This window comes from Mirounga leonina, unplaced genomic scaffold, assembly GCF_011800145.1.
Source record: "Mirounga leonina isolate KUSES-001 unplaced genomic scaffold, KU_Mleo_1.0 Mir_151, whole genome shotgun sequence".
NCBI lineage: Eukaryota > Metazoa > Chordata > Mammalia > Carnivora > Phocidae > Mirounga > Mirounga leonina.
Genome location: NW_023270377.1, coordinates 101,953,493 through 101,973,856, shown reverse-complemented (window position 1 = coordinate 101,973,856; position 20,364 = coordinate 101,953,493). Strand labels below are relative to the sequence as shown.

At 40.4% G+C, this 20,364-nt stretch overlaps 1 protein-coding gene and 1 long non-coding RNA gene across 13 annotated transcripts in view; one reads left to right on the top strand and one right to left on the bottom strand.

Moving 5' to 3' along the window:
* Nucleotides 1-1,061, bottom strand: part of LOC118012558 — a 43,896-nt gene extending 42,835 nt beyond the window's left edge. For all 3 annotated transcript variants that reach the window (XR_004679751.1, XR_004679750.1, XR_004679752.1), the window contains exon 1: nt 245-1,061. This is a non-coding gene — a long non-coding RNA (uncharacterized LOC118012558). The remainder of the gene's footprint in view (nt 1-244) is intronic.
* Nucleotides 1,062-1,113: 52 nt separating this feature from the next.
* The window catches only part of CLASP1 (cytoplasmic linker associated protein 1), a 263,183-nt gene continuing 243,932 nt past the window's right edge, over nt 1,114-20,364 (top strand). For all 10 annotated transcript variants that reach the window (XM_035008218.1, XM_035008217.1, XM_035008211.1 and 7 more), the window contains exon 1: nt 1,114-1,212. The gene's annotated coding sequence lies outside the window, so the exon portion shown is untranslated. The remainder of the gene's footprint in view (nt 1,213-20,364) is intronic.

The window sequence follows — 20,364 nt, the reverse complement described above, 5'->3', positions numbered from 1 at the left end:
TCGTCTCTCCGACCGTAACATCTAAGCTCCTGAGTATCGGGGGCATTATCTCACCATCCTCCCGCACCCCTCTTCTAACACAAACACACTCACTCCACCACCACGGAGCTCGGCATTCAAGAGCTCCCAGTGAAAACTCAATGCGTTGGGCATCGAGATGGAGGGAAGTCAACTCACACTCCCGAAGAGTGATTTCGTCGACGCAGTGTGTAATTTCACACAAAAGCTCTCAGTGTCAAATTACCTGCGAACATAGGGGTTTGACGCGGCAAAACTGCGGGTCCTTGGGGATCCTTAAAGGCAGCCCAATAATTTGCACAGCTTTCTACCCTCCGAAACACGTTCTCACGTGTCATCCGAAAGTAATGCGAGAGGGAAGACAGAAGCAGCGTTATTTGCGGAGGCGCTCAAGTAAGAAAGGGGTTGTGACTGGCCGTCTCAAGAGTCTCCGAGGCCTCAACGGGGCCGACTGCGCTCCAAGAAGAGCAAAGAACCGTTAAAAAGTTGTGCTTCCGGCTCAAGTGTCGGCGCCTAATTGAGAGGGAAGAGAGAACGGACGCAAGCCCGGGTACGGAAAGTCGCAGGGCACAATTTCCTTCATCCTAGTCGCCCGATGGTGGGGGCGGGACGCGCGTAACCCAGAAGTGAAAGTCCGTTTCCTTCAGGTATTAGACCCCAACCACAGGAAGTCCCGGCCGGACGACTTTTATCCAGGCTTTCCTAACTCCCCCTCAGCTCTATTCACTGCACTGCCTGCATTGTGGTGCTCTGTCGCCGCGGGCCCTTACATCCACCCTCGTAGCCTAGCCTGAGTTTTGCCGCAACTTCCCAGGGACCCCAACAGAACCCTGCCACCCTTCCCTTAAAGAACCTTTACCCTACGGGTCCCCATCGGGGTCAATTAACGTTCTCGGAGGGGGCAAAAACTCCTGGGATTTGCAGGTCCGGTAGCCCAGAGCAGCCAGGCCGGCGCCTGCGCGGGGCGTTACCATAGAGAGCAGCCGCCTCTCTGGTCTCGGTTTGCCCTCTCTATGGTCGAGCCGGGTCCGTGGCGGTAAAAGGGAGACTGTACTGCGCAGGCGCTCTCGGCTTCTTATTTTTTTTTTTTTTTTTTTTTTTTAATCCCCGCACCAAGCGCTTAACCTCATTGGGGTGGAGGAGAAGGCGGCGGCCGTCTGGTCTGCAGCGGCAACAGTAGCGAATAATACGACTGTAAGTACCCGGTCAGGGCGAGGAGATTTAGATCCAGCCCTCCGAGGCCTTTGCCCCCTCCCCTGCGGTGGCGGGCGCTGGGTCTGGGTGGGGGCGATGTCCAGCGCTGTCATCGGCTCTTGGGTGCACTTTGGGGGGAGGGGGCGGCCCTTAGGTGGGAGCCGAGCGGGGAGCGGGATGGGAGGGTTGTTTATCCACCCGGGAGGTCGCTGATCCCAGGCTGCTTTGCAAAGGGAGGAGGGGGCGGCTGTGGGGTCAGCCGGGCTTTGTGTGCCCCTCTCTCTTTTCCTCTCCCAGACCGCACCCCGAGCCCCCTTCCTGACCCGAGTCCTCCCGGCCCAGTGGGAGAAGCCAGCGAACAGCCCAGTCGCGTTTGAAAAGAGCCCGGGATTGCGAGGGGAGGGGGCGAGGGAGAGAAACCCACAACAACTAGTCATCGGCGAGTGATGGGTGTGGAGAAAGATCCAGAGGGAAGGGGTGCCGGGGAGGCGGGCGGCCGGGGCTCCCAGCCGGGCCAGACAAAAGCTGAGCGAGCGGCGCCGAGCCGAGCTGGGGGCCGGGCGGGATGCAGAGGGTCCCTTGGTCCCTGGGGCCCGCTGAGAGCTTCTTTCCAAAGCTGGGAAAGCGGACAAGTGCTGAGTTAAGCCTTGTGCAGCCTGCTCAACTTGCCTTTGTTGTTCTTTGGTATTGGCAGAACCGCTCTGACGAAGATGAGAGTGTGATCTTGCACGTTAGCCTGGTTGGGTACAATGGAGCTAATCGAATTTTGCTTTCCATTTTCCGAGCCGCTCGGATGAGTATGGGGTTTTCCAGAGTCTAACTTATTACATAATGTTATTAAAATAGTTGTGTTTATTTCTAAGATTAAAAAAAATTAGGTGGAGCCTTTTGAAGCATGTTTTGTTGCATCCGGATGAATTTATTTGTTGTGGTGTTCGTTCATTCGATACTGACCGTTCGTAGAACCCGTGAGTTCTTTAATCATGATACTTTAATTTGTAGATGTGGCAGTGAGAGCTTCGGATTCTATAGTCCTTTGGGAGGCAGTGATGCAGAAGAGTCAGAAGGGAGAAATAGTTGCATGCTGCCATGTGCCTTGCATCCTATTCTGGTGCCACAGTCCCGTATGAATTCTAGCTTTAGAGATTGTTGCTTTTATTACTATTATTATTTGTGATATTTACTGAGCTTTGGTATGAGGGATCCTGGACAGTGGGCTCCTTTTGCTCATAAAGGGAGTGAGAGAATAGTAACATTGATGCAGAGACCTTATAGATAAAAACAAAAAACCACAATGTCCCAGAGTTAGTGAATATTATTTATCTTCTCCATTTGCCAAGAAAGATTTAAATTTTCGTGAGCTGTTTGCTTATTCATTTTGGTAAAATCGTGTAACTGCACCTTTCTTAGCAATTGTTACTCAAATCTGTTTCTGCAATTCATAGTTTGTCAGCTAACATGCAGCAGCACTATTTCAGATTTTTTAAAGTTTCGTTTTTTTTTGTTTTTTTTTTTTACTGATTTTTCAGCCCTAACTTTATATTCCCCCAACTAAGGTTTACCAAAGTTAGAAATCCTTTGAAGTGACCGTTGGTGGTGGGGGTGTCAAATATTATATCTCCATGTTACAATCTAAGCTAAGTGGTAAATACAGAAAAGGCCTTTGCTAACCTGACACCTTAAATTACTGTTGGAATTGAAAACCTAGATCTCCTGGTATGTCAGGATTTGGGCCACACACTCAGCTTTATCTAAAAGAGGTAAGCATTTTTTGTACTAAAAGGAAGGAAAAAACTGAAGCTTGGTGTTTATGCTTCAGTAACCACTGCGGTAGAATCTCTTGAAGTGTAGTTAGGTTGATGGGAACTTACTTTTTATAGAGCAAGATTTCAGATCCTTAAAATAGTTTGACAGGGACGCTGAGAAATGATTGGCCAAAGAACATTAAGTTTATTGTTCATATGTATTATGTTTTGTCCATTGGTTTTGGATTTAGTTTGTTTTTGCTTTAGTAGTTAATTCTATTTTCTTGGGTGGCTCAGTTTCACAGTTTATAAGTTGAGTAAGAGATAGTTTCTTGGATCTGAGACCTAAATTTATTTTTGAGACTGCATTTCTTAACAGTCTTCTATTTGTAAAATCATCATTTTTAGATTATAATACTTTTAATTTAGTATTATTGGTAAATATTATAACCACTTAAGTGATTATAATATTAGGCTAAGAGCTGAGTTATTAAAACTGCCAGTTTTGAAAACTGCAAGAAAAATGGAATCATATAAAAGTTTTCCTAGAAAATAAGAGAAGGATCTATTAGTCTTAAAAAAAAAAAAAAGATGCAAAACTAAGCGAAGGACCAGTCGTTGATGATAGAGTTTTTGGCTTGTAAAATGTAATTTAAGAAAGTAAACGAACCTTTCTTTACCCAGGGCAAGCAGGGCAACCTCCATAACATGTGTGTGTTTGACTAAATGACCTCCAAAGGCCTTCTCCTTTTAAGCCCCAGAGTTTAGTGTTTATTTCTGGTGGGTCTTCATCACCCCAGGGCTTGCCTGCCTCCTTTATGCTCAGACCAGTACTGCCATACTGCAGGCTTTTCTTCCCCAGATTCTTTTTTTTTTTTTAAAGATTTTATTTATTCATTTGAGACACAGAGATACAGAGAGAGAGAGAGAGCATGAGCAGTGGGAGAGGCAGAGGGAGAGGGAGAAGCAGACTCCCGGCTGAGCCAGGAGCCCGATGTGGGGTTCGATCCCAGGACCCTGGGATCATGACCTGAGCTGAAGGCAGACGCTTAACCATCTGAGCCACCCAGGCGCCCCTCTTCCCCAGATTCTTATGGCAGCCCCAACCCACCTCCCCACGTGGATTCCTAAAGATATGGCTCAAATGACGGCCTTTCTTTCATAATGCCTGTGTTGACTTCCCTCTTGTTTCCTGCCTGGAAATCTCCTCATTCCTTGCTGATTCCTGTTGTATCCATTACCTTCCTCCCTGGAAGATTGACGCCTGTGCTTTTATTCTTCTCCAGATCCTTGAGGGCTCTGGGGGTTTGTATGACACGATGGTATCCTCTGTACTTACTACCAGGACTTGTGTAACTAGGAACTTGTGTAACTAGTCACGGTAGATGTGTGAGATGTGAAAGAATGAACAAATGTATCATAACTTAGAATAGAAGACTTTGAACTTTGGAAGAGCTCTTAGAGGCTCCATAGACCACTTTCCTACGTTTTGTCTACTCTGTTCTGATCATCAGCCTCACTCTGCAGATGTGCTTCTCTGTTACTGGACAGGTCTTGGTTGCTAGAAAGCTAGTTTAGACTGTGTCAAAATCTGCCACTCCCCTGTTACCTGTTCTTGGTTATACTCCTTGAAGCAACATGAGTTAAGTCTGTTTCTTCTCCACATAATAGCTTTCATTTCCTAGGACAGTCATTAAGCCTTCTGTAGATTTATTGATGAATTAATTTATTAAACCCTTTCTTTAGTTAGATACCAGTACCATGAGGGTACTGTTGAAAAGACTGTATGTTCCCCACACTTCCAGGGCTCAGTCTAATAGAGGGCCAGAATGTTACAAAGTGAGGCCAGTTATGCTGGAAGTATGTAAACAGGCTAGCTTTATCCCCTCATGGTTTTTTTTTTTTTTATTTTTAAAAAGATTTTATTTTATTTTTTAAAAAAGATTTATTTATTTATTTTAGAGAGAGAGCCAGCAAAAGTGCGCAAGCTTGGACTTGCAGGGGGGAGGGGCAGAGGGAGAGAGACTCTCAAGCCAATTCCGTGCTGAGTGCAAAGTCTGTGGGGCTCCATCTCACGACCCTGAGATCAAGACCTGAGCTGAAACCAAGAGTTAGATGCTTAATCGACTCTGCCACCTAGTCGCCCCAAGATTTTATTTTTTTAAAGTAATTCCTACACCCAACATGGGGCTCAAACTTATAACCCCTAGGTCAAAAGTCCCATGCTCTACCATCTGAGCCAGCCAGGTGCTCCCTCCCCTCATGGTTTAATCAGATTTCCCCATGCTGCTTTCTTTAGGCAAATGCAATGTCTGAAATGAAACAGAATTTGCTGTGACCTGACCAGAGTATACAGCTGTTGTCTTAGGTTAAGAAACTGTATCAAGAGTTTTCAAACTTTGTTGTACATTCTGGCTCTGCCACTTACTAACCCTGTGACTTTGGGCCATGGGCCTGTTAAATCATCTCTTCCTATTTAATAATTTCATCTATAAAACAAGGGCAAGGGGAGGGCAGTGTTAACAGTAGTACCTACTTACAGGGTTGTAAGGATTAAATGAGATAATATTCGTCAAGTGCTGAGAGTGGTGACTGACATATAGTAAGTGGGTATACGTGGTATTCCTACTATGTATTTGTGATAGGAGTTAATATTAATAACAACATAGTGTAAGAAGCAATAATCAAGTCAAAGAATCACTTGAGTTTGTTAAAATACAAATGGTCTGACCTTATTTATTCCTGTCCACCCAGAGATTTTGGTCAATTAAGTCTGTGAGACCTGGACAGCCTCAGTTTTAGCAGTCCTCAGGTGGTTCTTGAAAAAAACCCCAAAACCCTAAAGTTTGAGAACCCTGCACTCTGTTAATTTTGTTAGTGATTGCATTTGCTTTTACAAATTAAAAAAAATTACCAAGTAATAGATGAATAGATTCTCCTGAAAGATTGAAACATTGCAGGGGCACCTGGGTGGCTCAGTGGGGAGCCTGCTTCAACCTCTCCCGCTGCCATTTCCCCCAGCTTGTGCTCCTCTGTCAAATAAATAAATAAGATCTAAAAAAAAAAAAAAAAAGATTGAAACAATGCAGATAAAGGGAAGGGCTTGGCCCCAGATCTCAGGCCCCCCTGGGAGGCATATCCATCCACTTATCACTTTGAAATGTATCCTTCTAAACAACTGTTCTCCTTTTTGGTAGCTACACATAGATGAGTGTCTTCTTAATAATAAATAATAGCCAGATTTAAGGGCTCGATTTTGAAAGCACTTTTACATTTGTAATCTTCTTTGCTCCCTTCAGACTCCTGTGAGGTAGATAGGGAAGATAACATCATTATCCTATCAGTTTACAAATGAGAAACTAAGACTTGCAAGTTAAATCCCAGTCTGAGATAGAGCCCGGAGGAGAGCCGGGCCTTCTATTTCTCAACTTAAATGTTCTTTTCCTGTCAGCTGGCTCTTAGCTTCATAATTTTGTTGGATTATTGAAGTTATGGTTCAGGAAATCTTATGATCTTTTTGCCTTGTGAATAGCTGCCAAACCAGATTTCCTCCTATCTTTTAGTGTGTTTCTACTTGCTTTTAAAAAAGTGTAAATTCAAAGTTTCATAGTTAACGTGTATCTGGGAAGATTGATCTTTTTTTTTTTATTTAAAGATTTTATTTATTTATTTGAGAGAGAGAGAATGAGAGACAGAGAGCATGAGAGGGTGGAGGGTCAGAGGGAGAAGCAGACTCCCTGCCGAGCAGGGAGTCTGATGCGGGACTCGATCCCGGGACTCCAGGATCATGACCTGAGCCGAAGGCAGTCGCTTAACCAACTGAGCCACCCAGGCGCCCAAGATTGATCTTTTTGTGAAAAAAATCCAAAACTGGCCTTGGGACTGTTACCATGGTACATTTGGGTGAGTTTACGTTTGTTCAGGATAGCTGAATCCACTTTCCACCTGTCTCTGTAAGTGTTTCCAGTTAACTTTCCAAGCAGAATCAGTTAAATTTATTTATAGTCTTATTATAATAACAAAGCAATAACAGAAACTTGAGAGACCAGAGAGGGAAAAGCCACATCAAACCATCCTAACACAAGCTATTATTTCTTAATGTATCACCTTTGAAGCTGCCCATATGTTTGTACTTTTCAGGAAGTAATACTAGGTCTTGCATGTTTTGTGACTATTTTCCATGTAATGACAGACTATGTTATCATTGAAGTTTTTTAATAGCTTTGTCATATTTGAGATGATATGGCAAATTTTGGGAAACTGGGATCCTTGACATGTAAGTATGTTTTTTTTTTTTAAGTTTACTTATTTATTTAAGTAATCTCTACACCCAGCGTGGGGCTCGAACTTATGACCCCAAGATCAAGAGTCTCATGCTCTTCTGACAGCCAGCCAGGTGCCACTTTTTTTTTTTAAATTATGTATACTACAACACGGTGACTATCTTTTTGCATATAGTTTGCTTCTTTTGTGTTGTTGCTTTAGGATAAATTCAAAGAAGTGAGTATTGGGTGATTTTTGATACACATTGTCTGATTGCTGACCAAAAAGTTGTACCAGTTAATAATTTTCCCAGCACCCTAAGAATGTTATCAGTTCCATAAAAATATTACCAACTTTTGGGAATATATTTTTTGTTACTGTGAGAGATGTGGAATGGCACATTATTTTTATTTTTCATTTATTTTAAAAAAGAATAAGCAGTAATGATGAACTTTTATATGAACCAACTGTATGCAATTTGTATTGGGCATTACACGTGGGTGATCTTGCTTCCTTAGTTTTCACTCTTGCCCCGCATTGCTAAAGCTATTGCATTTCCAGGTAGATGCGGAGGAAATGCTCCCTTTGCTTTGTTGGACAGAATAGTCTTATTTGTCAACATCAGAATGTAATCTTATTACATTTTCATCTCCTACCTCCAAGAGCTTTTTGTGCTCAAGGACCCTGCTTGAAGTATTTAGTAATCAGAATGTCTGGTGGTGCGGGTGAGGCATCTGCTTTTTAAACAGCTTTCCCGAGTGATTCTGAAGCCAGAGTTTGAGAGCTGCCTCGGGACTACCTTCTAGCTCATTTTCTGCTTAGTTTCTTCCCATAGTGTGTCTTTCCTGTGGGTAGAGGCCGACTTTGTTATGAACAGTTGCTCAGATATGCTAACAGAGGCCTGTTGTACAGAGCGAATGAATTGTGTAGCAGTGCCCTTCCTGATGTAGAGTAGCCGGGTTCATTCTAGGAACAATTAGCCAGTCTTTCTAACAGTAGTTGAACTGCATAAAAACAGCTCCTTCTCTGAAGTCTTCTCGTGGTTGCTGGTGACTGTTTTATTTCAGTTCTGAGAGTCATAGAGCTCTCCAGACTCAAACCATATCCTGCTCAGCCTTTGGTTGGCCCAAGGGTGGTCAGTAGACCCAGTGTCACAATGGCAACAGTCACCATGGATTGAACACCCAACTTTTTATAAGTGTGCTTTTGCCAGCTCTTAGAGCAACATTTATTTTTTTTTTTTTAAAGATTTTATTTATTTGACAGAGATACAGCGAGAGAGGGAACACAAGCAGGGGGGAGTGGGAGAGGGAGAAGCAGGCTTCCTGCCGAGCGGGGAGCCCGACGTGGGGCTCGATCCCAGGACGCTGGGATCATGACCTGAGCCGAAGGCAGACGCTTAACGACTGAGCCACCCAGGCGCCCCTTAGAGCAACATTTAAAGGCAGATGCCATTTTCATTTTACAATGAGAGGAAGCTGAGGTTTTGGAAAGTTGAATTATTTGTCCACAGTCATACAGCTGCAGAGTTTGGCTCTCAGATTCTTCAGCTTCCTTTCCATTTAATTCTGTTTTTCCAGAATTCTGTTATTCCTCGTTCGTGAAAGGTCAATGGGCTGTCTTGGGAGAAAGTCTGCTCCCAGCATCTGGTGGCATCTAGAGATGCCTCCTTACTAGTCAAGAAGGTTGTAGAGCTCTAAGCTTCCCAGGAGGGTTTCCGTGAAGGTTAGATCAGGTGACTTACAGTTTTTTAGATTTGAGTCCCTGATTTGAAATCTACCCTTGGAAATCCAGGTCACTGAAGTCATGATATAAACCTTTTTTTCTTTTTAATTTATTTTTTATTGTGGTTAAAATATATATAACATAAAATAGGCCATTTTAACCATTTTTTAGGAATACCAGTCAGGGCATTACTTACATTCACACTATTGTGCAACCATCATCAGAGTCAGCTTCCAAATCTTTTCCATCACTCCAAACAGAAACACTGTAACCATTAAGCCTTAAATCTCCTTCCTCCCTCTCCCTCAGTCCCTGGTAATTTATAATCTATTTTCAGTCACTACAAATTGCCTATTCTAGGTATTTCATGTAAGTGTAATCATATAATATCTGTCCTTCTATGATTTATTCATTTAGCATAATGTGTTCAAGATTCGTTCATGTTGTAGGATTATCAGAATGTTATTCTTTTTTAATTGGTGAGTAATATTTCATTGTATGTATATACTACATTTTGTTTATCCTCTCATTTGTTGATAGAACTTGGGTTGTTTCCACTTTTTGACTATTGTGAATAATGCTGCAGTGTATATTGGTTTACAAATTTCCGTTTGAGTCTCTGTTCTCAATTCTTTTGGGTATATACCTAGGACTAGAATTAACTGGGTTGTGTGGTAATTCTTTGTTTAGCTTTTTGTGGACTCATTTAACTTTCCCAGGGTGGCTGTACCATTTGCCCCCCAGTGGCAGTGTGTACAATGGTTTCAGTTTCTCCATATCTTTGCAAACACTTGCTGTTTTCAGTTATTTTATTTTTAAAGTTATAGCCATTCTAATATTTTGAAACAGTATCTCACTGTGGTTTTGATTTGTTTTTCCATGATGATTAAGGTGTTACCTGTTTTGGGTAAATATCTATTCAAGTCCTTTGCTCAATATTAGATTGCATTGCTTGTCTTTTTGTTGTCGAGTTAGTTTTAGGGGTTCTTATATATTCTGGATATTAAACTCTTACCAGATATGTGATGTGCAAGTATTTTCTCCCATTCATTCTGTAGGTTGTCTTTACATTTTCTTGATCATGTTCTTTGATGCACAAAAGTTGTTAATTTTGATGAAGTCCAATTAATCTGTTTCTTTTTTTTTTTTTTTTTAAGATTTTACTTATTTGACAGAGAGAGACACAGCGAGGGAGGAAACACAAGCAGGGGGAGCGGGAGAGGGAGAAGCAGGCTTCTGGTGGAGCGGGGAGCCCGATGTGGGACTCGATCCCAGGACCCCGGGATCATGGCCTGAGCCAAAGGCAGACACTTAATGACTGAACCACCCAGGCTCCCCAATCTGTTTGTTACTTCTGCTGCTTATGCTTTTGGTGTCATAGCTAAGAATCCATTACCAATCTGAGGTCATGAAGACTTACTCCTATGTTTTCTTCTTATGTTTTATAGTTTTAGCTCTTACATTTAGATTGTTGATTCATTTGAGTTAATTTTTTTTTACATGGTGTGAGGTAGGGATCCAACTTCCTTGTTTGCATGTGGATATACAGTTGTCCCAGCACCATTTGTTGAAGACTGATATAAATGTTTTAATTACTTATTTTCTGTGTCACTCACTGGCATTTATATATATATATATATTTAAAGATTTTATTTATTTATTTGACAGAGAGAGAGACAGCGAGAGAGGGAATACAAGCAGGGGGAGTGGGAGAGGAAGAAGCAGTCTCCCTGCTAAGCAGGGAGCCCTGTGCGGGGCTCGATCCCAGGACCCTGGGATCACGACCTGACCCGAAGGCAGACGCTTAACGACTGAGCCACCCAGGCGCCCCTGGCATTTGTATTTTGCTTTAGGTATCTGATTTCACTGCCTACCCTCCTTTATCCTTACCCCTTCTCCCCCCACCCCCCACCCCCATTTTCTTTCTTTGAACAGGATACATGGATATTTTGTGTATGTTATAGCTTTGCTGCTTGACATATGGGAGACACTTAATAAATGTGAGTTCCCTTTCTTCCTTTTAATTTTGTATAGTTACTTTTAAGTGGTTTGTGTTTCAAAACAGATTGTGAGGACCTTCAGGGTCGGGTATATATTATATTTCTTTGTCTCCCCGTTTCCAACCCTCTCTTGTCTCCCCCCACCCCCATCACTCTAGTGCCCAGTGTAGTACCATGCAAGTGATGTCCTTCCCTTTTATTGATTGAATTATAAAGCTGAATATAGATCTTTGTGGTTACGTTTGGATAATTGCAGAAAATTCTTGAAAAATCAATGATCAGTATTTTGTGAAGTTCTTCATGATTTTAAATGTAACCTAACTGAAGTTTACCCAAGAATCTTATGTCACATACAAAAAAAATTCCAAAGGCATTTGAAAGACCTAGATGCTATATCAATCCTCACATTTGGGAAAATAACTTAAAACTACATGCATTTAAACCATGTATCCTGTTTCAAGGGAAGAAAACAGGGTGGGCGGGTGGTAAGGATGAAGGAGGGTAGGGAGGGTTCGTTTTATGGATGACTGGAAAATTTTTAACTTGTTATTTAAGATTACGATAAGTTTTATATTGGGAATTTTACTCATTTTAGGGATGATTTTTTTTTTTTTTTAAGATTTGATTAATTTATTTGACACAGAGAGACACAGCGAGAGAGGGAACACAAGCAGGGGGAGTGGGAGAGGGAGAAGCAGGCTTCCCGCCTAGCAGGGAGCCCGATGTGGGGCTCCATCCCAGGACCCTGGGGATCATGACTTGAGCCGAAGGCAGATGCTTAACGACTGAGCCACCCAGGTGCCCCTTAGGGGTGATTTTTATATATTTAGTTTTATAGTTTTAGCTTTTATATTTAGATTGTTGATCCATTTTGATTTGCATTTTTGACAAATGCTGTTAGTTAAAAAATTATTTGAAGTTTGTGCAATAGTGTATATTACTCTTCTAACAAAAATATTAAATATCATTAAAAAATTCTTTTGCCTAGAAATTCTAAAAGTTAACTAGGGAAGAGGTATCTGAATTTTCTTTCTGGGTCTGTATTATCAGATTTCCTCCCATCACACTCTTTAGTGTTCAGTAGGGTCTAATATTACTTGTCTTGAGTGATCAGACCTCCCTCAGGAGTCCATTTTGTAATCTACCATCCAGATGTCAGTGAAAGGAAGGCCCAGTTTGAAGATTGGCCTTTGGTGTTTTGTTTTCCACTAGGTTTTGACTCTTAAATAGGTATTTCTTAGTATGTTGTTAAATAAACACTTTCATCATATGAGATACTGATTATTCTTCCCCTGTTTATTGTAGCAGTTCCTTATTATTAATAGTGAAAACAAAAAAAAGGAATTATTTTATTCTTTTATTTTCTAGTTTCAAGCAACATAACAACATCAGCGAGGTCAGAGCAAATCCAGTATTTGACATGCTTTCAGGATAATTGTCAGCCAACGAAGAGATTCAAGAGCTTGAACTCCCTTAGTCGGAATAACGGTTTATTCCCGGGAGAGTAGGAAGAAACGATGCGGACTGTTTTCTTTCACTACCTCTGGCCCTATTTACGGAGAAGTTGGCCTGGTATGAATCTGAATCTACAGCCATATATCTGTATACATAAAGATGGACCCAACTTCTCTGTAAGTACAGCCAGAGGTACTATATAGCTGTATCTATACACACAAAATTTGATTCAGGAAGTGTCTTTGTCATTTAATATATCACCCTTCAGACATGGGATCCCATGCTGGGGGCGGGGGGTAGGTCTTTAAAAAGAAATGCTCTCAGTGTCCCATTGCCCTCTGTGCAGCTGATTTGGGCTTATAGGTATGGTATTTTAGCCTGATCCTGATTGGGTTTACCTATTAGTAGAGAATGGCATGCCAAGGAGATTTCCTATGGTCTGTGACTGCATTTTTAAAGTGAACATGATGGGAAAAGCTTTCCATTCTCTCATGCCTTTTAGAACTTGGAGGAGGTTTCTGAAATTGCCAAAGGAACATTCGTTTGGACTAAGTAACAATACTTAGACTACTAAAGACTACCCTGTATTTTCCTTCCTTCCTTGCTTCCTTCCTTGCTTCCCTCCTTCCCTCCTTCCTTCCTTTTGCTTTATGTATCTTGAAAATCATTCTGTGTGAGTACGTTGAAGATTTCCTCATTGGGGTGCCTGGGTGGCTCAGTCCGTTAAGTGTCGCCTTTGGTTCAGGTCATGCATGATCCCAGAGTCCTGGGATGGAGTCCTGCATCGGGCTCCCTGCTCAGTAGGGAGTCTGATTCTCCCTCTGCCCCTCCCCCCTGCACGCGCTCTCTCTCTCTCTCTCTCTCTCTCTCTCTCTGTCTCACTCACTCAGTCTCTCTGTCAAATAAATAAAATCTTTAAAAAAAATGATTTATTTATTTGACAGAGAGAGTGAGTACAGGCGGTACAGAGAGTGGAAGGGAGAGGGAGAAGCAGGCTCCTGCTGAGCAAGGAGCCCGATGTGGGGCTGGATCCCAGGACTCTGGTATCATGATCTGCCAAAGGCAGATGTTTACCCGACAGCCACCTAGGTGCCCCATAAATAAAAATCTAAAAAAAAAAAAAAAAAAGACTTCTTCGTTGTGGGATTTTCTTGTTTGTTTTGTTTTGTTTTGTTTTTGAGTAGGCTCCATTTCCAGTGTTCAGCCCAATGTGGGGCTTGAACTCATGACCCTGAGATCTAGACCTGAGCTGAGATCAAGAGTCAGATGCTTAAGTGACTGAACCACACAGGCGCCCCTTCTCATTGTTTTTTTTTTTAATGAAGAGTATGGCTGAATAGTATGCCATTGTATGGCATACCATAATTTACCTGGCCCTCTGTTGAGGAACATTTAGTTTTTTCTAGTCTTTTGCTTTTATAAATAATGCTAGTAAGAATAATCCTATAATAATTTATTTTGCACATGTATGAATAAATTCCCATAAGTTGACATTTTGGGTTGAAAGTTATGTACCTTTAAAATTTTGAGAGATATTGCCAAATCATCCATCTTAAAGGTTGTTTTTTTCTTTTAAGATTTTATTTATTTGAAAGAGAGAAAGAGAAAGCAGGGAGAGGAGCAGAGGGAAAGGGACAAGGAGACTGTGCTGAGTGCGGAGCCCGACGTGGGGCTGGATCCCATGACCCTAACACCACAACCTGAGCCGAAATCAAGAGTCGGAGGCTTAACTGACTGAGCCACCCAGGCGCCCGCATCTTAGAGGTTTTAACAAAACCCAGCCTGCAGTATGAGAATCCTGTAGTTAATACATTTAAAAATATAATTTTGTAAAAGTATATGACTGTTTCGTCATATGTCATTTTTCAGTTAACATGTGGCTATGCTTCAGTGATAAAAAGAACCAATCAAGCACTTGTCTTCATCTCATTACTTGTTTGTTTTTTGTTTTTGATTTTGCAAAGATTCCATGGCTGGATAGGAGATTTAGAAATAAGCTTTGCTTCCTTATATGTTACCAAGGCTGCCTTCTAGAGAGGAGTACCAGAGATGGACAATTTGCTGAATAACTGGCTCTTTTTATAGTTTCCAATTTTTTTGAAGCTCTACGCAGGGCTTGAACTTATGACCCCGAGATCAAGAGTCACTTGCTCTACCCACTGAGTCAGCCAGGCCACCGTATAGTTTTTAATTCTTGCAGTAAGTGATGATGCCTATGATTTCATGATTGCAATTAAATTTGACTTTACAAACAACTTTCTGGCATTTATTGTCTATAATACGGTTTAACTAGAAAGAATACTATACTTTTTTAATGTTTTAAAATTTATATTCCTTTGACTAGATAATATGTACATGGTCAAAAAACTTAAAAGGTACACAAGGCTAGAGAGTGAAATGTCAGTCTTCCTCTACCTTTTCATTTAAAGGTTGTTGATAGATGTTTCCAAATTGCCCTAGATAGTTATGAATTTTATTCTTATCTGCGTATTAAATCATGTTCTCAACTGATGTTTTTGTTTAAATGGAGGATTAGAGTGAAGGTTACATCGTTTGATATTTTAAAGAAGCTGTGTTAGTGATGGGTAGGAATAGTTGTGTTGGAAAAATACAGAGGCAGTGACAACTCAGTTTGGAAACTGAGCATCTGTGGGTATGATTCAGTATATACTAACATGGTTAAGGCACAGATATCTTTTTGTTTTTCTTGTGGAATTTTTTTCTTAAATCCATAAAATATGAACGGAAAAATGTCATTTTAGTAATAGCAGTGTTCTGTTATAATTGATCTGAGAAATAGAATTTTCCCTAACTTTATGTGTAAGCTTAGTAGAGACTTAAAGTCTGTATGCTTGAGATATGGTTTCAGTGGGGCGGGTAGGAAGCCGGATGTAAAGCTTTTCAGTAGTCTTTGTCATTGCTTGGCTGATTTTCCAAATTATCTTTCTCTGCTACTTCACTTTATTGCATTAGAAAGATTTGAGGCCAAACCTAATACCATCTGATTTGTCAATGAATAAATGAATCTCTAAAGCCCTCTGATCAGTTCTCTATCTTCAGCAAGCACAGGACTCCTTATTATTGAAGGCTCTGTGACTATGTGGGATTTCCCAGTTGATCAGATTCTGTGTCTTCAGTATGAATCTTGCTGGAGCCAGGAATGGAAGCAAGGGATTGGCAGGGTGAGAGTAAGCAAAGCATGTGTTTTCATGCCAGCGCACAAGTAAGACAGAGTTCTGCCCAATGGTGCCCTTGTATTTGTTTCATTGGTGCAGTCTTTCCTTTTTCCCGGTTTATTAGGGAGTCATCAGAAAAGTAGTCTTGGGCGCCTGGGTGGCTCAGTTGGTTAAGCGACTGCCTTCGGCTCAGGTCATGATCCTGGAGTCCCGGGATCGAGTCCCGCATCAGACTCCCTGCTCAGCTGGGAGCCTGCTTCTCCCTCTGACCCTCCCCCCCTCTCATGTGCTCTCTCATTCTCTCTCTCTCAAATAAATAAATAAAATCTTAAAAAAAAAAAAAAAAGAAAAGTAGTCTTACAGGAAAGCACCTTGATATACTGTGTTAGAAAAGATTGCTCACTCGTCTTCTTCCCCAGTGAACCTGGAGCTTGTTGAAGGCAGTGCTGTCTGGCACAATAGGTATTTAGTGGACTTAGGAACCGAGTACGAAGAGCCTGTCCACATCACATGTATCTTTTCACTTTTTTTCTTCTTTACATTTTGGAATAATTATAGATTCACAAACAGTTGCAAAAATGGTACAGAATTTCTGTTTATCCTTTACCTAGTGTCCCCCAATGGTTATGCATTCCCCTTTTTTCTTTCTCTCTTTTTCCTTTTTATGATCATGGCTTTGGCTTGCCATCAGTATCTATGGGAAATACTAAACCCTCTGAACTAAAGATTGCTGATTACTCTCCTCGAGTTACTTGTGGGGATGCATATCGTTCTTCCTCTTCATTTGTTCTTGATGAAGCACTTGCTTAGTATGTCGTGCTGTGCCAGGTTCTAGTGGCTTCTCTCAATTCAGGCTCTCTTATTTTGGTAACATTAAGTGTGGTGGATATATCCTTCCTTTGTGGATCTTTTTCATAAATTATATATACATGTCTACAGTACTCAGAGACCTGTGTGTGTTGGTGAGGAGTACCTGTGACTTGGTGGAAATAGTCCCGGATTTGGAGTTAGATGCTCAGGTTCAAATCCTGATTCTCTTTCATACTTGCTGGGTAACGTGGGAGTTACTTTGCTTCTGAATCTGTTAACTTTTCTGTAAAATAGTATGAGGGTAATAGTCATATAGAGAGGTTTTATGGGTTGATAAAAGTAGCATTTGTAAAATTACTTAGTGAATTGGAAAGTATTGTTTCAAATGTGAAGTTGCCTTGCTTATTCTAAATGGCTGAAACGAAAGCTGAATTTTAAACTACTTCTTAATAGCTTGACTTTGTGCAGTAACAGGAAAAACTCTCCCTGCTTCTGTCCCCCAAGTCTTTTTATGCCTTCTGTCTTCACATTGACTAACCAGTACTTAATAGGGTTTTTTTCTTTTTTCAACTGGGTGTAACCTAGCTCCCTTGAGAAATTTGGGATGGCCATGTCAGCTGTCATGCTATCAAATGACATATCAAATGCTTGCCTCTCTTCTTATTCACCTAAGTCTGGGGATTTCATGTTTCAGAAACCTCTTAAAAAATATCTCATGCAAGTATCTTTTTGGCTTACCTTTTTTGCAGGTTTTGCTCTTAGAAACCAACTCTTTTTTTTTTTTTTTTTTAAGATTTTATTTATTTGACAGAGAGAGATACAGTGAGAGAGGGAACACAAGCAGGGGGAGTGGTAGAGGGAGAAGCAGGCTTTCTTCCTCTGAGCAGGGAGCCCAATGTGGGGCTCAATCCCAGGAGCCTGGGATCATGACCTGAGCCAAAGGGAGACGCTTAACAACTGAACCACCCAGATGCCCCAGAAACCAACTCTTAATATGGTACCAGAACTGAGATTTTTTTTTTTTAAAGGGTAGACCTGATTTTTTTTTTAAGATTTTATTTATTTATTTATTTATTTATTTATTTATTTATTTATTTATTTGAGAGAGACAATGAGAGAGAGAGAGCATGAGAGGGGAGAGGGTCAGAGGGAGAAGCAGACTCCCTGCTGAGCAGGGAGCCCGACGTGGGGCTCGATCCCGGGACTCCAGGATCATGACGTGAGCCGAAGGCAGCCACCCAACCAACTGAGCCACACAGGCGCCCCAAGACCTGATTTTTTAAATATGTAAATATGGGATATGTAAGCAGTATAAAAAGTAGGGGATACCATGAAAAATGTAAGATTTAGGTAATGGAAAATTTTTTTCTTAAACGTGGTCTAGGTACAGACAGATTCTTAAATTATTAAGGGACAGACATATATAGAACCATGCACCAAGTAGCAATAGAATACACGTGGTTCTCAAGTGCATGTGGAACATTCTCCAGGATAGACCATCTGTTAGACATAAAACAAGACTCAGTAAATTTAAAAGGATGAAAATCATTCAAAGTTTATTCTCTTTCTGATCACAATAGAATGAAGTTAGATATCAGTAATAGAGAGAAATTGGGAAACTAAACAACAGACTCCTAACTCATCAGTGAGTAAAAGAGGAAATTACAAAGAAAATAATAAAATATTCTGAGATGGTTGAAAACGAAAACACACCATCCCATGGTGGCAATGGTTGCACAATGGTGTGAATGTACTTAATACCACTGCATTGTACATTTAAAAGTGGTAAATCTTATGCATGACTTACCACAATGTAAAAAAAACAAAACTCATTCATTGTTCAACAATGTTTATTGAGCGCCTACTATACTCCATGCCAAAAAATAAAACAACATACCATAATTTAGGGAATGCAGTGAAAGCATTGCTCAGAAGGAAATTTATAGCTTTAAATACTTCAATTAAAGAAGGATCTTAAGGGCGCCTGGGTGGCTCAGTTGGTTAAGCGACTGCCTTCAGCTCAGGTCATGATCCTGGAGTCCCTGGATTGAGTCCCGCATCGGGTTCCCTGCTTGGCGAGGAGCCTGCTTCTCCCTCTAACCCTCCCCCTTCAGGTACTCTGTCTCTCTCTCTCATTCTCGCTCTCTCAAATGAATAAATAAATCTTTAAAAAAAAAAAAAGCTTTAAAAAAAAAAGGATCTTAAATCAATAACCTAAACTTCCATCTTAAGAAATTAGTAAGAGAACATAATAAACCAAAAGCAAGCAGAAGAAAAAAAATAAAGACTAGATTAGAAATAAATGATAGAGAAAAATAGCAGTGAAAATCAACAGACCAAAAATTGAAAAGATACTGACCAAGAGAAACAGAGTAAAGATTCAGATTAATAAAATCAGAAATGAAAGAGAGGACATCACTACTGTCCTTACAGAAATAAAAAAGATGTAAGGGGATACTAGGAACAATTATATGCCAACAAATTAAATAACTTAGATGAAATTATGCATTTATAGAAAGGCTCTGCTGCGATTGGCTCAAGAAAAAGATAGACAATCTGAATATATCAGTAATAAGTGAAGAGGTTGAGTTAACAATCAAGAAACATCCCACAAAAAAGAGCCCAGGCTCAGATGACTTCACATTTGGTGAGTCTGTCATATCTACCAAATGCAAATTCTTCAGAGACTGTTTCAAAATAAAGAGGAGGATGAAATGCATTGAGCATGTTATTACTGTGTTACAAAAGCCATACGAAGACATCACAAGAGAATTACAGACCAGTGTCTTTTCTGAATATATACATAAAAAATCAACAAAATGCTAGCAAACTGAATCCAGGACTATATCAGAAGGATTATATACTATGACCCAAGTAGCATTTATATCAGGAATACAAGGTTGATCTAATATCTGAAAATCAATGTAATATACCATATTAATAGAATAAAGGATAAAACCATATTATCCTCTCAAAAGCTGAAGGAAAAGCATTTGACAAAATCCAACACCTTTTTATGATAAAAACTCTCAACAAACTAGAAATAGAAGGGAACTTCCTTAATGTGATAAAGGCCAGATATCCACAGCTGATGTCATAGTTAATGATAAAAGATGGAATGCATTCTCCCCAAGATCAAGAACAAGACCCTTCTATTCAACATTGTACTGGAGGTTCTAACCAGGGCAATTAGGCAAGAAAAAGAAATAAAATGCATCCAGATTGGAAAAGAAGTAAAACCATATTTGCACATGACATGATCTTGTATATAGAACATCCTATTAGAACTGATAAAGGAGTTTAGCAGGGTTGAAGGATGTAAAATCAATAAACAAAAATCAGTTGTATTCCTATATACTTGCAATGAATAGTTCAAAAATGAAACTAAAAACAATCCCATTCACAATAGCTATAAAATGAATAAAAATACTTAGGATAAAGTTAACAAAAAAAGTATAAATCTTATACTCTGAAAACTATAAAACATCATTGAAAGAAATTAAAGATCTAAGTAAATGGAAAGACAGCCTATGTTCATGGATCAGATTACCTAATATTGTTAAAGATGGCAGTACTTCCCAAGTTGATCTACATATTTGGTACACTCACTCTTAAAATGCTAGCTGCCTGTTTTGTAGGAATTGACAGGCCTCTCTTAAAATTCATATGGAAATACAAGGGGCCTCCTTGTATTTCCAGAATAGTCAAAACAATCTGGAAAAAGAACAAGGTTGGAGGACTTTCATAACTTACCATAAAGCTATAGTAATCACAACAGTCTGGTACTGATATAAGAATAGACACAATACATCAGTGGAATAGAATGTAAGTCCAGAAATGAAATCTTACTTTTATAGTCAATTGATTTTCAACAAGGATGTTAAGACAATTCAATGGGGGAAAGAATGGTTCTTTTCTTTTTCTTTTTCTTTTTCTTTCTTTCTTTCTTTCTTTCTTTCTTTCTTTCTTTCTTTCTTT